Raw genomic sequence first — 15038 nt, 5'->3', positions numbered from 1 at the left:
TTTATTATTTAAAAAAAAGATTAATGTCATCTGCTCCTGTCATCCCCTATGCAATTCTTTATAGCTTCACACCAAAGATACTGTGAAGAAACATTACTTTGGTGTTTATGATATTGTGCTTGGGTATACTGTCATTGAGTATACTCATGACCTTGGCAAGTCACTTCACTTCAGTTCACATCTGTAGTGTGAGGTTGGAGGAAACATCCACAATGACTCTTAGCTTTCTAGATAGAACCTTGCATCATGTACAGACCCACCTGCTGTATATACCACAACAGGTGTGTACTATGCCTATACTTAGGCCACAGAACATTGACTTATGTTGATCAAGGTAGATGTAAGACAATTTCAAACATGAAAAGAAACTGATAAATAACACTGCTCTTCAAATGCACTGAATTACTTATTAAGAATATTTTCCCCAGTTTTATAACAACAGGCATAATATAGCTAAGTAAAAGGCAAATAAATATCTTAGTCCATTTAGGCTGCTATAACAAAAGTATTGGGTAGCTTATAAACAAAAGTAGTTTATTTCCCACAGTTCTGGTGGCTGAAAGTTCAAGATCAGGTAGCCAGTATGCTTGAGTTCTGGTGAGAGCCCTCTTCTGGATTATAGACTACCAGCTTTTTGCTGTGTTCTCACATGGTGGAGAACAGAGAGAAGAAGCAAACTCTGTCATGACTCTATAAAGGCACTAATCCATTCATGAGTTTTCCACCTTCAGGACCTCATTTAATCTTAATTATTTCTCAAAGGACCCACCTCTTCATACCATCACATAAGAGAAAAAGGATGGGGTTTCAACCTATGAGTTTGGGGGAATATAAATAGTCTATAACAGTAAATACCATTTCCCAAGAGGCTGTCTTGAAATACTTTATATTACCTATTGGATGTTTGTATATAATTTGGAACTCATTCGCTACCTTTGACCAGAGTGCAAATATATATTAACCTAAAAAAGTAATGGCAATAAAGCAAGAAACCTCTGTAATGAAGTTCAGTAAAACAAAAGATATTCTCAAAAAAAAAAAATTCTAACAATGGTTGTTTAATTCCACTGCTATTAATATTCCTACATAGGGCAGATAAATACCTTTATATATAACTGGAAGTGTTAGAAATCCCAGAAAACTCAACTAGTAGTATTAAAGTATCTCTGTTCCATGTACAAAATGCTTTGTCCCTGGTGAGACTGTGTTAACAAACCTATCAATAGCACAGCAGTGGCAAAGAGACACCTGCATTGGCATACATCTCCCCCACCCCCCGGCATAAAGGGGGGAAAAAAGAGAGTTTTTCACCTCAATTACTACTTATCTATATATCCAAGAAAATGTAAGTTCACTTAAGAATAAAACTTTCTTTGTACTATATCCATCAAAACCCTTAAGTTTCTTGCCATACACAAAAATAAACTAGAAATGGATTAAAGACTTAAATGTGAGACTTAAGAATCATAAAACTCCTAAAAAATATGGCAATTATCATTTTGATATTAGCCTTAACAACATTTTTCTAGACATGACTCCTCAGGCAAAAAAACCCCACCCAAATCAAAAATAAACTATTGTGCCTGCATCAAAATAAAAAGGTTTTGCGCAGAAGAGGAGGCCATAAAAAAAGTGAAAAGTCAATGTACTCAACGGGAGAAGATATTTGCAAATGGCATATCCAATAAGAGATTAATCTCCAAAATATGTAAAGAACTTATACAACTCAACACCAAAAAAATCAAATAGGCAGAAGACTGAAATAGGCAGAAGACTGAAAATATGTTTTTCCAAAGACAGCAGAAAGATGGCCAACAGATATATTAAAAGATGCTCAACAGCACTAATCATCAAGGAAAAGAAAATCAAAACCACAATAAGAGATTACCTTCCACCTGTCAGATGATAGCTAATATCAAAAAGACAAGAAATAAGAAGTGTTGGTGAGGATGTGGAGAAAAAGGAATACTCATGCACTGTTGGTGGGAATGTAAATTGGTGCAGCCACTGTGAAAACCGTATAGAGGTTCCTCAAAAAATTAAAAATTGAATTACCAAATGATCCAGTTATTCCACTACTGGGTACTTACCCAAAGAAAACTAAACCTCTAATTCAAAGAGGTGTTTGCATCTCTATGTACATTGCTGCATTATTTACAATAGCTGAAGTAGAGAAGTGAACTAGGTATCCACTGAGAGATGAATGGATAAAGGAAAAAGAAAATATGGGGTGTGTGTGTGTGTGTGTGTGTGTGTGTTTGTGTGTGGTGTATATCTATACACAATGGAATGTTACGTAGCTATAAAAAGGAATGAGATCTTGCCATTTGAAACAACATGGATGGACCCAGAGGGTATTATGCTAAGTGAAATAAGTCAGATAGAGCAAGAAAAATACCATGGAGTTACACTTACATGTGGAATTAAAAAAAAAAAACACAAATTTAAAAAGTAGAAACATACCCATAAATATAGAGAACAAAGTAATGGTTAACTGCCAGCAGGGAGTTGGATGGGGGATGGGCAAATGGGTGAAGGGGAATCAGAGGCACAGGCTTCCAGTTATGAAATGAATAATTCACAGAAATAAAAGGCACAAAATAGGGAACATAGTCAGTGGTATTATAATAGCATTGCATGATGACAGATGGTAGCTACACACCTGGTGAGCATAGCATAACATACATAGTTGTCAAATCACTATGTTGTACACCTGAAACTAATGTAATATTGTGTGTCAACTATGCTTCAATTAAAAAAAAAAAAGAATAAATTCCCACTAGCAAGAAAGGCCTACAACAGCACACTGGAATCCTTACTTTTTGAGATGTTTGAAACCAGAAGTGAACTTAGCCATACCTTAGACTCCAACACAGTCCTCTCCTAAATCAATTCTCGGCTGAATGGAGGTGGTCAGCCTTTCATCCTGTGTGCCTATAGAAAAAAGTTTGAGGCATTCTATCTCTGTACTTGTAGACACAGTGTCTGCCATATTAGTAAAACAATCTTGATAAAAACATAATAAAATCTTTACTAGAGGAAGTTGACCAAATGTAAGTGTTACTATAAAATGTTCTAGGATGACAAATAATGTTAATGAGTGATAGATAATACATGATGCGTTCAAGGTCAAAGTGAAAAAATAATTTGCTTGTGTGGGGATTTGCATTATTATTTTTAAGAGGAGAGGAAGATTAAACAGTAGCCTTTCCACAATGGGATTAGGTTGATTCCTTCTTCCTGTTCTCTTCTTTTTCCACACAAACAAAATCTGAATCTTCAAGGAGAAACTTCAAGATTCTCAACTCTAAGTAAAAAGATAGCTTTCAAAAATTCTTGCAAAAAATAAAAATTTAAAAAGTCCCTGTGAATGCAGGAAATACTCTGCGGAGCAGAAATTTCCAGGAATTACCAGGAAAGAATGAAATCAAGGTTTAATAGTACAGCATAAATGAAGAATTTGGGGCAGCCCGGTGGCTCAGCGGTTTAGCGCCGCCTTCCGCCCAGGACCTGATCCTGGAGACCCCGGATGGAGTCCCACGTCAGGCTTCCTGCATGGAGCCTGCTTCTCTCTCTGCCTCTCTCTCTCTCTCTCTCTCTCTGTCTCTCATGAATAAATAAATAAAATATTTTAAAAAATAAAATAAAATGTTTAAAAAATAAATGAAGAATTTCTCATAAATGCAAAAAGGAGTTAAAGTATTTTTCATTAATTTGAAAATAGTGGATAAATGGATTGTATTTTAAAAATATGGCCATGTAAAGTTAAGGATATTTTTTTTCAGCTTCTCCCTTGAGTGATTTATATGCATGTATACTTTAAAGTGATACATATATAATTTATATATATAGATACAGATATAGATAGAGATAGAGATAGAGGGGGGGTATTTTGTATATATACCTCTGTTGCAAAATAATTACATTATATCAGGACTATTTTATATCCTCACTTGACTCTCATGGCAAATGAAAGGTAGTCATTATATTTGAATGAATGAATGATTCATAAACAACATAAAAAACTATGTGAATTTTATCCTCAATATATTCAGCATTACCTTTCTTGTTTACATAGTTCCAAACTTGCCTACAATTATACTTTCAAAAAGGGGATTTTTAGCCATAAAGAAATAGTTGTATTTATGTTTCAAAAACAACCACATGATTTTTAAAAATATGTAAAGATGCCACTTGCACAGCATAAAAATTACAAATACTCAAAATAAATGTACAAAATATGTGCAATATCCCCACACAGAAAATTGTTAATCTTCATGGACAGAAATTTTAAAAGATAGCAGATGGTGGGTATTTGTCATTTCTAATGGCTGAGTAATATATACAAAATGAAAAGAAATGCTATGATAATATTGAAAGTGTCAATTTTATAAAGACGTTGATCTAAGTTGATTTATAAATATATATAATTTTTAAATTTGTAAATGATTTTTTCACGTGCATCATCTAATTTAATTCCCTTGACAATCTTGTGAATTTAGTCTTGTTAATCCTTATGGTAAAAATGAAGACTCACACAGGACAGACTCCTCAGGTTCTATCTAGTCTTATTATTAACTCAGGTCCTGGACTCTGAAGGAGGGGCCCAATCCCCTGTATCATAAACTTTTCCTGGCACTGAAGCCCCACCAGTCTATAAGGTACAGGGTTCCCAGGAAAAATATTCTGATAAAAAACCATTATTGATGAGATTGGCATATTTTCTCCTGGAATGTGAACTCCATGAAGGCAAGGATTTTACTTTCTTTTGGTCATTGCTATATCTTCATCATGTAGAATAATGCTTGTCTCATAGGTAGCAGTCAAAAGTTACTTATTGTTTGGATAAAAATGAAGAATGAAACTTTACTCTGAAGTAGACAAAATGAAGAATGAAACTTTACTCTGAAGTAGACAAAGGTAAAGAGAGACTTAAATATGACTTGTTTTTATACTTAATCTAAACATTCAAATTCAGTGCAAGAATTAGAGATGTGTGCATGGCAAGGGGTAGCCTGCACAAATAAAATAATTACAGGCATTTCTTTGAACTTTAATGGTAAATTTACTTTGCTAAATTTTTTCCTCCTATTTCCAACCTAGGATCTCAATCACACTCAATAAAGCAATGAAAATACATTCTCCTTGTTCTTTACCCAAAAGGAGTCAAAAACATATCTCCACACAAAAACTTGCACATGGATACTTAAAATAGATTTATTTATAATTACGAAAACTTGGAAGCAGCCAAGATTATCCTTCAGTAGATAAACTGTGGTGTATCCAGATGACAAAATATTATTCAGTGCTAAAAATAAATGAGCTATCAAGCCATGAAAAGACATGCAGGAATTTTAAATACATATTACTAAATGAAAAAAGCCAATCTGAGAAGGTGACATATTATATGATTTCAACTATATGACGTTCTGGAATAACAAAACTATGGAGATAATAAAAGAATCAGTGATTCCCAAGGTGGGGAAGGGAAGGAATAGATTAGTAGGCAGAGCATAAAGAATTCTTAAGACAGTGAAAATACTCTGTGTAATATTATAATGATGAGTGTATGTCAGTATACATTTGTCCAAACTGACTGAATGTACAACACCAAGAGTGAACCTTAAGATAAACTATGGACTTTGGATGATTATAATGAATCACTTTAAGTTCATTCTTGGTAAAATAAATAATAAATAAATAAATAAATAAATAAATAAATAAATAAATAAAATATATATATATATTATTCTGGTGAGTGATGTAGATAACACGAGGGGCTATGCATGTGTGGGGTGGGATGATATGAGAAACCTATTTTCCTCTCAATTTTGTTGTAAACCTAAACTGCTCTAAAAAAAAAAAAGTATAGGGCAGCCCGGGTGGCTCAGCTGTTTAGCACTATCTTCAGCTCAGGGCCTGATCCTGGAGATCCAGGATCGAGTCCCACATCGGGCTCCCTACTTGAAGCCTGCTTCTCCCTCTGCCGCTCTCTCTCTCTCTCATTAATAAATAAATAAAATCTTTAAAAAACAGTATTAAAAGAAAAGAATAGTTAAAACACTTTTGAAGGAAAATAAGGTGGAATTTTTTCTACTGAAATCAAAACACTATAAAGCTGGAATAACTTACACAATGTTGTATTGGCACAAAGCATAGAAAAATAGGACAATTGAACAGAACAGAGAGACTATAAATATACACATTTGATTTATGTCACAGTGACCCTATAGCACAGCGGAGAAAGGATGGACTTTTCCATAAACGGTACTTGTGTAATTGGGTACTCTGTGGAAAAAAATTGAATTTTAACCCCTACCTCACACCACACACACACAAAAAAAACAATTTCAAATAGAATGTAGATATAAATATGAAAAGGAAATCAGCATAGTTTGATAAGAATATAAAATCATACAGTCACAATCTTGAGCTGAGTAGAACTTTCTTACACAGGAAGCAAAAAGTTTTAACAACGAGGGATAAAGTGATAAATCAGTTCACTTTAATATGTAGGAATTGTGTTCATCAAAAAATGGCATCAAGAAAGTTAAAAAAGAAGCCAAAGAAAGGAGCAAATGTATTTACAACACATATGACTGAGAAACGGCTTATATGCAGGACAAATGAAACATACATATGAAATTAATAAGGAATAAAACACATAACTGAAAAAAAGGTCAAGAGACAGAGTCAAATGACAACCTATGAAAATTTGTGGAACATACTAATCATCAGGAAAATTAAATTAAAATATAATAAGTCACTATTGCACACCCACTAGAATGGGTAAAATCAAAAAGACTTTTAGTACCAAGATATGGCAAGGGCACGGAGCAACTAATTCTCATATTCTGTTGGCTAATGTTAAATTGATACCAAGAATTTATAAATCTATTCAGTAGTATCTTCTAAAACTGCACACAAACATTCCTTATAAGATAGCAGTTCCATTACTAAGATATTCCCAGTAGAAATGCTTGCACATGTATCTCAAGAGGCATGTAGGAGAACTTTCAGCATTATTTACGAGAGCTAAAAACTGGAAACAAATCCAATTTCCATCAACGGTGAAAGGAAGAGATAAATTGTGATACTTCTGTCCAGCGTAACAAAAACCAGCAATGACAAAGAATAAAATATTACTACTCATAACAACATAGGTGAATCTTAGAGGCATAGCATTGTGAGAAACAAGTCAGGCACAAAAAATACATATTTTATGATTCCATTTATATAAATTTTAAATCAAACCAAACTATAGTGAAGGAGGGAAAGGATAGAAATAGGAAATGCTGAGGGGTTAGGTACTCTGCAGTGCTGGTAATTTTCCTTCTATTTTTCTTATTGCTTGTAATTTTCTTTTTCTTAATCTGGAAAGCGGATAATCATTGATCTCTACATTCATATTTTGTGCACTTCTTGATAAGTGGATTATATCTTACACAAAAGACTCAAAACCATGGTAGATAATATTTTTTGTAGAAATGTTTGACAACCATAGAAACCATAGGGACAGCTATGAATCAAGTTCAAACATATGAAACATTTTGATAAAATTCAGAGGGGAAATACCTTCCTGGCTTATCAAGAGGAAAACTGTCTGACTAATCTAAGCTATTTAAATTTCCAAAAACCACTGAAAATTTCCACATCAAAGACTGCAAAACAAATTCTACCAAGATGACCAGGGGTTAGAGGAACATTTGTCATGGATAGGAAATTGGCTCAGAACAAGGAGAAGAAAGACAGGGGAAGAGCAAATTATACTCTCCAGATGAGTTAATATAAGAACCTGTGCAATTTGGCATTTTTAGAAAATAATCTTAACAAGGTAAACAGCATATCATTTATATTTACTTGCTAAGCTTTGTTTATCACTTTGACTTCACCTTCCCTAATTTTTTCCTCAGAATTTTTTCTATATTGTTCATTTTGTTCATTTATTTATTTGTTAATTTTGTTTCATAATATTTACTGGGGTTTATGATATAGGATTAATGTGTACAGATAGTGTCTTGGGCATTAAAGTTTCAGTGTAAACAAAACAGAAGATGCCCTCACTGATTTTGTATTCTACTGATGGATGTAGACAATAAGCAAAGAAATAAGTCAGTAAGATAATTGCAGATTATAAAAACTGTTGTGAAGGAAATTAAAATGGTATGGGATATCATTCAAACGATAAGGGATAAAGTGCAATTTAATCTTGATGGGGAAGAACCTTAAAAACAGTATTTAGGAAAAGCCCATCTGAGGAAAGGAAATGAATCACTTTAAGTTCACTTCCCTAAGGGAAGACCTTAGGGATGAAATGTAATCATGCATTTAATTCACCAATGCATATGGAACACCTAAAGTGTAACAGGTATCATTCTAGGTTCTGGGAAATCAACAATGAATAAGAAAGACAAAAATGCAACTTTAATGGCATTGACATTGAAACCTACCAAAAGAAGACTTCCATGCTGAAGCAACAAGGACTACAAATAATCTGGTTGGAAAAAAACTCGATGGGCTCATTAAACTTTTAAAAGGAAAGACTATCAACAACATAGTGAACCATTTCAGGAGGGGCCTGCAATGGATTTAAAGAAGTAGGCAGGGACTGGAATGTGTGTGATCTGTGGCTCATGAAAATGAGGCTGCTTGATATTCTTAGTAAAATTAGAAGACATTGATGGGTTTTAAGCAGAGGAATGGTATAATCAGATTTAATTTAAAATCGTACTTGCTGTTTTATGGGAATGATATGAAAGGGATAATAGCAGACCTAAAGAAACAAATTAGTAAGCTATTTTCCAGGCAAGAAAGAATAGTAAACTGAACTGAGATTAAAAAAAAAAAAAAAAAAAAAGTGGAGATGGAGAGTAAACAGATTTGGAGAATAATGTAAGGATACAGTAATCAGAATTTACTGAAAGGTTGGGAACACAAGAAACAGCTAGATGGATTTTGCTGCCATTTGCTAGGGTGACAAAGGAGAGGAGTTTAAGGAGGAGATTAGGGTGGAAAATCATGAGTTTCTGTGCTCACTTCAGCAGCACATACACTAAAATTGGAAAATCATGAGTTTCTGCTTTTATAATAGGTATGTTGAAAGGTATATAAAGAATTGAATTGTGGTGTCAGATAAGTAGTTCGAAATACAAGTTCAAGAACCTAGGGATAAGTATAAACATTTGAGAGTCATCAGAATAAGTATTGAATTTATATCTATGCCAAATGAGGAGATCACCTAGGAAAAGTATATTTATATTTAAGAGGCAAAGAAAGGGTGCCTGGGGGGCGGGCACAGTTGGTTAAGTGTCTGACTGGATTTTCGTTCAGGTCATGATCTCAGAGTCCTGAGATGGAGCCCTGAGTCCAGCTTAGAGTGGAGCCTGCTTAAGATTCTCTCTCTTCCTTTGGCCCTACCCCTGCTGATGCTCGATCTTTCTCTAAAATAAATAAATAAACAGTACACAAACGCACACCCCACACACATACACATGCATGCGTGCACACACAACCATGCCAGTAAATATGATTTATATATTTAATATGCTAAATTATTCAACTTCTATTTTAATTTACCTAAGTTTGCATTTCTTCTTGACCTAAATAATAGCAATAATAACGTTTATTGTATTTTGTATAAATTATATAATTTATTTTCATACACATTATTATAATTGAGCTCAGCGGGACAAATGCAATATTAAAAGTATTCTTTTTTTGTTTTTCTGTACAGAGGTTTCTAGGTTCTTATTTTCTTTTCCTAAACATAATTACAATTTTTAAAAAGATTTTATTTATTTATTCATGAGAGACACAGAGAGAGAGAGAGGCAGAGACATAGGCAGAGGGAGAAGTAGGTTCCTTACAGGGAGCTGGATGTGGGACTTGATTCCCAAATTGGGATTACGCCCTGAGCCAAAGGCAGATGCTCAACCACTGAGCCACCCAGGCATCCCTAATTACAACTTTTTAAAAATAATTTATTTATTTGAGAGAGAAATGGAGAGTTTGAATGGGAGGAAGGGCAGAGGGAGAAGGAGAAGCAGACTCCCTGCTGAGTGGTGAGCCTGAGGCAGAGTTCAATCCCAGGAACTCTACCCGTAACCCCTCCCCTCTTCATGACCTGAGCTGAAGGCAGATGCTTATGTGACTGAGCCACAGGCACCCTGATTTTATTTAATTATACAGATTTTAAGATTACTGTAATAACTGTTAAAAGTTATTTATGCAATTTAAAAGATAGTATAACTAAATTTTCATTTGTTAGAAGTGAGGCATCAGCAAAATAAGTGGTATCTAACAATTGATGACTATGCACTAAAAAAAAAGAAAAAATATCACTTTTCACAAATTCCATGAACCAACCATATGGAAAACATTTGACTTTATTTTTTTCAATAAGGTATTTTGACATATTGACATATATTGACCACTAAAAAGATGTAGGTAGAGTCTACAGTCTTAATATATTTGAATTGTGACAATAGAAAAACTTGAATAAAAGTGTCAGAAAAATAGATGGTGGTATGGGAAAACGAGATATTTAAAACCAAGGTTACAGAAGTGTTATATTTTCTGGGCTGAAAAAAAAAAAAAAAACAGTATAAAAATGGCTGTCCAAGAGAAATAAAAAGAAATTTGAAGATAAGACCAAAAAACCCAAAAGGTAGCATTCTGAATGATTTATTTATGTGGATACTGAAGTCACAAATACACAGGATTTAGGAATCTATACTCTTGAATAAAAGAGCTTTAGTAGGTAGGCAAATAGACAAGAATAACAGAAAAAAATGGAGGAGGGATATAATTAAGTGGCATGAACCTCAAGAACAGTAGTAGGTGTCTGAAGGAGGGGGAATAAAGAGGAAGTAGTGGAAACAGAAATAAAAGAGGACACCAACCCAACCTCTTATACCTCATTTAGTATGAGAAAGAACAAAGCAGCCTTATTTTGAGAGGCCCACATTAAAGCTAACAGTATAAAGGGACAGGCAGTTTTTTGGATAAGACAATAATATAAAGAATGTTCCTAGAAGAGATCGAACATATATGGTAGTTTTCTGATAAAGAACAAAAGTTTTAAAGGAAAATAGGATGGGAGTAGGAGGAAAATTAAGAGCTGGTCAGACCAGCATGGAGTTTTGTGTTTTTGTGAACATGAATGTCTTGTAATCAAATTTCTAGTTATGACTGAGCTAAACAGGGATATGACATATGATAGCATTGATCTATGTCTTGGAGAAAGAAGGGCAATGAGAACTATTAATCTGAACAGAAACACTACCCTCAGTGATATGGAAGCTTGTTAGATAAGAGTCCCACAAGGCTCGAAAGAATTTGACCATGGACAGTCAAAGACTCCATGGCTTCAAGGCTAGGGGTAGTTGATAGTATTCCCAGGCTGGTAGCAACTTCCCAGGAATTTGAACCATATAACGTCCCATCAGCTTCTAAGCATTTTTCACAACTTTTCTCAGTCCCACCTCCTTCAGTGAAAATTTTCTTACCTCTTCAGACTATAGCATTTGAACTCCTAGGGCACTTACTACTATCTGCACCATTCTTCTCATTAATTAACCACATATCAACTAGCTCTAGGAATTGTCGCATATATATGCAACTTATTATTTCAAGTATTTAACATGTTCATAAAGTGCAGTACCACATTTTATCCTTAGGATGTACATCTGTCAAACTGCAAATTAAGGTCTACAAATAGCATTTCTATTTTTCCACAACTACACTCAATCTTTGCCCATTTTTCTTAATAGAAGAAATTTAATATGATCAATTCCAGATATAGTCAAATATTTATGGATTTCCTAAAAACACATAAATAGTACTTATAGGGTATGTTATCTAATTCTAGAATATTGGGTTAGGGAATTATGCTTAAAAATTTGAAGGCATAAATTTAAAAGAAATTAAGCATTACCACATACAGCTAATAATGGAATACTTCATCTCAGAAGGATATTCAGGCCAGTGATTCATTCAACAGATATTAGTATCTGCTTTTAATTCTGAACCCTGTAATAGACACACAAAGGGAACAAAATTAATAAGAAACAATTGTTTGTATCAGAAAGCTTTCAATATATTAAAACAAAACATTTCTTATAAATAATGTTTTTGTGTATGTATTTATAACAATGATGAATCTATAAAATGATATTCATATATGCTGTCTAGGAAAAAAGAGAAAGGAAGGAAGAGATGGAGAAAGGAAGGAATTTGAAGCAAGTTTTCTACTTTATTTTTTTTAAGATTTTACTTTATTTATTCATGAGAGACATATTTCCTGTGGGTTTTTCACAGATGGCTTTTAAGATGTTGAGGAATGTTCCCTCTATCCCTACACTCTGAAGAGTTTTGATCAGGAATGGATGCTGTATTTTGTCAAATGTTTTCTCTGCATCTATTGAGAGGATCATATGGTTCTTGGTTTTTCTCTTGCTGATATGATGAATCACATTGATTGTTACGAGTGTTGAACCAGCCTTGTGTCCCGGGAATAAATTCTACTTGGTCATGGTGAATAATTTTCTTAATGTACTGTTGTATCCTATTGGCTAGTATCTTGTTGAGAATTTTTGCATCCATGTTCATCAGGAATACTGGAGACACAGATAGAGAGAGAGGCAGAAACACAGGCAGAGGGAGAAGCAGGCTCCATGCAGGGAGTCTGATGTGGGACTCAATCCTGGGACTCCAGGACCATGCCCTGGGCCGAAGGCAGGCGCTAAACCACTGAGCCACCCAGGGATCCCCTAGTTTTCTACTTTTGAGGATGGGGTCAAGAAAGAAAAAACACACTCTTCCATATGACCACCACAATTACTGTCATTAGCTAGTAGACTCAGAATGAACAGATCAAGAATGGCAGATCCAGTGTTCTTAGATCCTCAAGGCAAATATTTTCAATAAGAGTGAAGTTTATCTGTTTTCATATGGAATGTAGATACAAGTCACAGTGTGTGACTCAACTACTTTTGAGTAGTTTTCAAAACTTTTTTCTCAGATGCCTGGGTGGCACAGTCAATTAAACATGAGACTCTTGGTTTCTGCTCAGTTGGTGATCTCAGGGTCATGTAATCAAGCCCCTGTGTCCAGCTCTGCACTCAGCATGAAGTCTGCTTAAGATTCTCTTTCCTTCTCTCTTGTCTCCTCCTCCAACCCCCATGCTTTCTCTTTCTCTCCCAAATAAAAAAAAAATCTTAAAAAAAAGAAACTTTTTTTTCTCAACAAACTGCTACATTCACCACGATATTACAAATAAGCTATTAATTGAAAAAAAAATCTACCAGACAAAACATGTGTAAATGTGGTAGGCCCCATATATGATTGTTTAAAAATGATAAACTGAAAATCTGGGATTTGTCTAAATTATGATAGTTACATTTAAAAGTAGTGCTCATTTATTCATCCAACAAACACTACTACAATTCTATTATGCATTAAGTACCTAGAAGATCTTAAAATATTTGTTTATACTGATTTATATTTCCAAATAGTTTATTCCAATCCCAAGCCAAAAATATTTAATTTTTTCTCCAACTCTTTAACACACAAAAATTACTATCCTACCCAGGTATATAAGCAACAATAGCTGATTTTAAAATAAATATATGAGAGTAGAAGGAAAAAATGAATTTAGGGGTTTTTCAAAATTTATTTTACACAGTAGAGACAACACAAAATTGCCACAATTTTAGTATACTAGAATATTCTATGAAAGACTTCTGTTCCTTGGTTTAAATGATGTAATTTTGAGATCAAACCTGTGTTTTAACAAACATAAAAAACTAATAGACCATGGAAAAAAAACTAGAAGGGTCATGAAAAAACTAACAGCAACCAAAACAAGCAGATTACAAAGTACGCCTTATTCAATTAAAGTTCGGATAAACTAGGGTACACATACTGCAAATTTAAGATGTCCCTAGGCATTAGTAACGTGTATAACTAAGCCTTACTTGGTTGATTTTTTAAGGAATTCTAGCATTACCACAGTTTATAGTCAATGTGCCTTTCATTGGGTTTCTCAATTCTTGCTCTTTGCTCTATTAGGTAAGTGAGCCAAGATATTAGTGAAGTAACTGCCTAAAAAGTAAATGGTAATGTTACTTGATCTTTAAAGGAAAAGATCAGTGAAAACAACATGTAGGTTGGTACCTGCAACCTTAGATATGTGTGACCTCATTGAAGGAATTATCATTTAAATTAATTTTTGTAGAGTTAATCATTACCTAATCTATATCTATGTCCTATGCTAAAATGGATACAATAGAAAATAGATAATAGATAAACATACAGTATGGCTTATCTCTAATATGTAATTGATATATATGCATATGTAAATATATATACGTGCAGAAATCTTAACCAATAGAAATTTTAATGGCATTCTTAGAGCATCATAATACTATTGTGCATTTATTTAGTGGGTTCCCCCTTTTTGACTAAATTTGCATTTTGAATTAGGATTCAGACTTCTTTCTGATTGTCAAGAATGAAAGAATAAACATATCCATATTCATGAGAATAGAGAAATTTATATCAAAATGTAAGGAAGTAAAACTGACTGTACCTACACTTAAACAGGGAGCAAAGGGTAGTAAACTTTCTAAGTCAGGCCAGTATAAAGGATGCCTTGCAAGAATATGTTAAACAAATATATCCTATGGAATGGATGCTCATTTTCATTCACTCCATGCTCAAAATATCACAATATTTGAAAGAAAAAAAAATCTGAACTTCCCTTGTGTATTTACATGTCCATGGGGAAAATGGTGAATACTTTAATAAAATATACATATTTCATTTGATAATTAAGTCAATTCCATTCAGAACTAAGCAACATAAACTGTGAAGGACCTTGTCAGTTACTGTCAGAGATGGTTTCTCTTTGTTCTTGCAATAATAATACTGATACAATAAATTGCAGTAAGCTGCAGCTGGTCTTCTGGCAAGTTATAGGTAAAGGTGGAAGTATGCTCTCTTTATCCTCCTCATTCATTCTCCAGATTAACTCAGCA

The 15038-nt window shown here is 33.8% G+C and overlaps 1 long non-coding RNA gene across 5 annotated transcripts in view; it reads right to left on the bottom strand.

The window, feature by feature from the left end:
• Positions 1–15038, bottom strand: part of LOC112671690 (uncharacterized) — a 113906-nt gene that overhangs the window by 92991 nt on the left and 5877 nt on the right. For 2 of the 5 annotated variants that reach the window (XR_007407860.1, XR_003143790.3), the window contains exon 3: positions 11943–12030. This is a non-coding gene — a long non-coding RNA (uncharacterized LOC112671690). Of the gene's footprint in view, positions 1–2859; positions 2935–11935; positions 12031–15038 lie in introns of all 5 variants that reach the window. The other 3 variants (XR_003143793.3, XR_003143789.3, XR_004811399.2) reach the window with 3 other exon arrangements.

Source organism: Canis lupus, chromosome 32 (genome assembly GCF_003254725.2).
Source record: "Canis lupus dingo isolate Sandy chromosome 32, ASM325472v2, whole genome shotgun sequence".
Taxonomy (NCBI): Eukaryota; Metazoa; Chordata; class Mammalia; order Carnivora; family Canidae; genus Canis; species Canis lupus.
The sequence above is the reverse complement of the archived record's forward strand: the minus strand, read 5'-3'. Positions and strand labels throughout refer to the sequence as shown.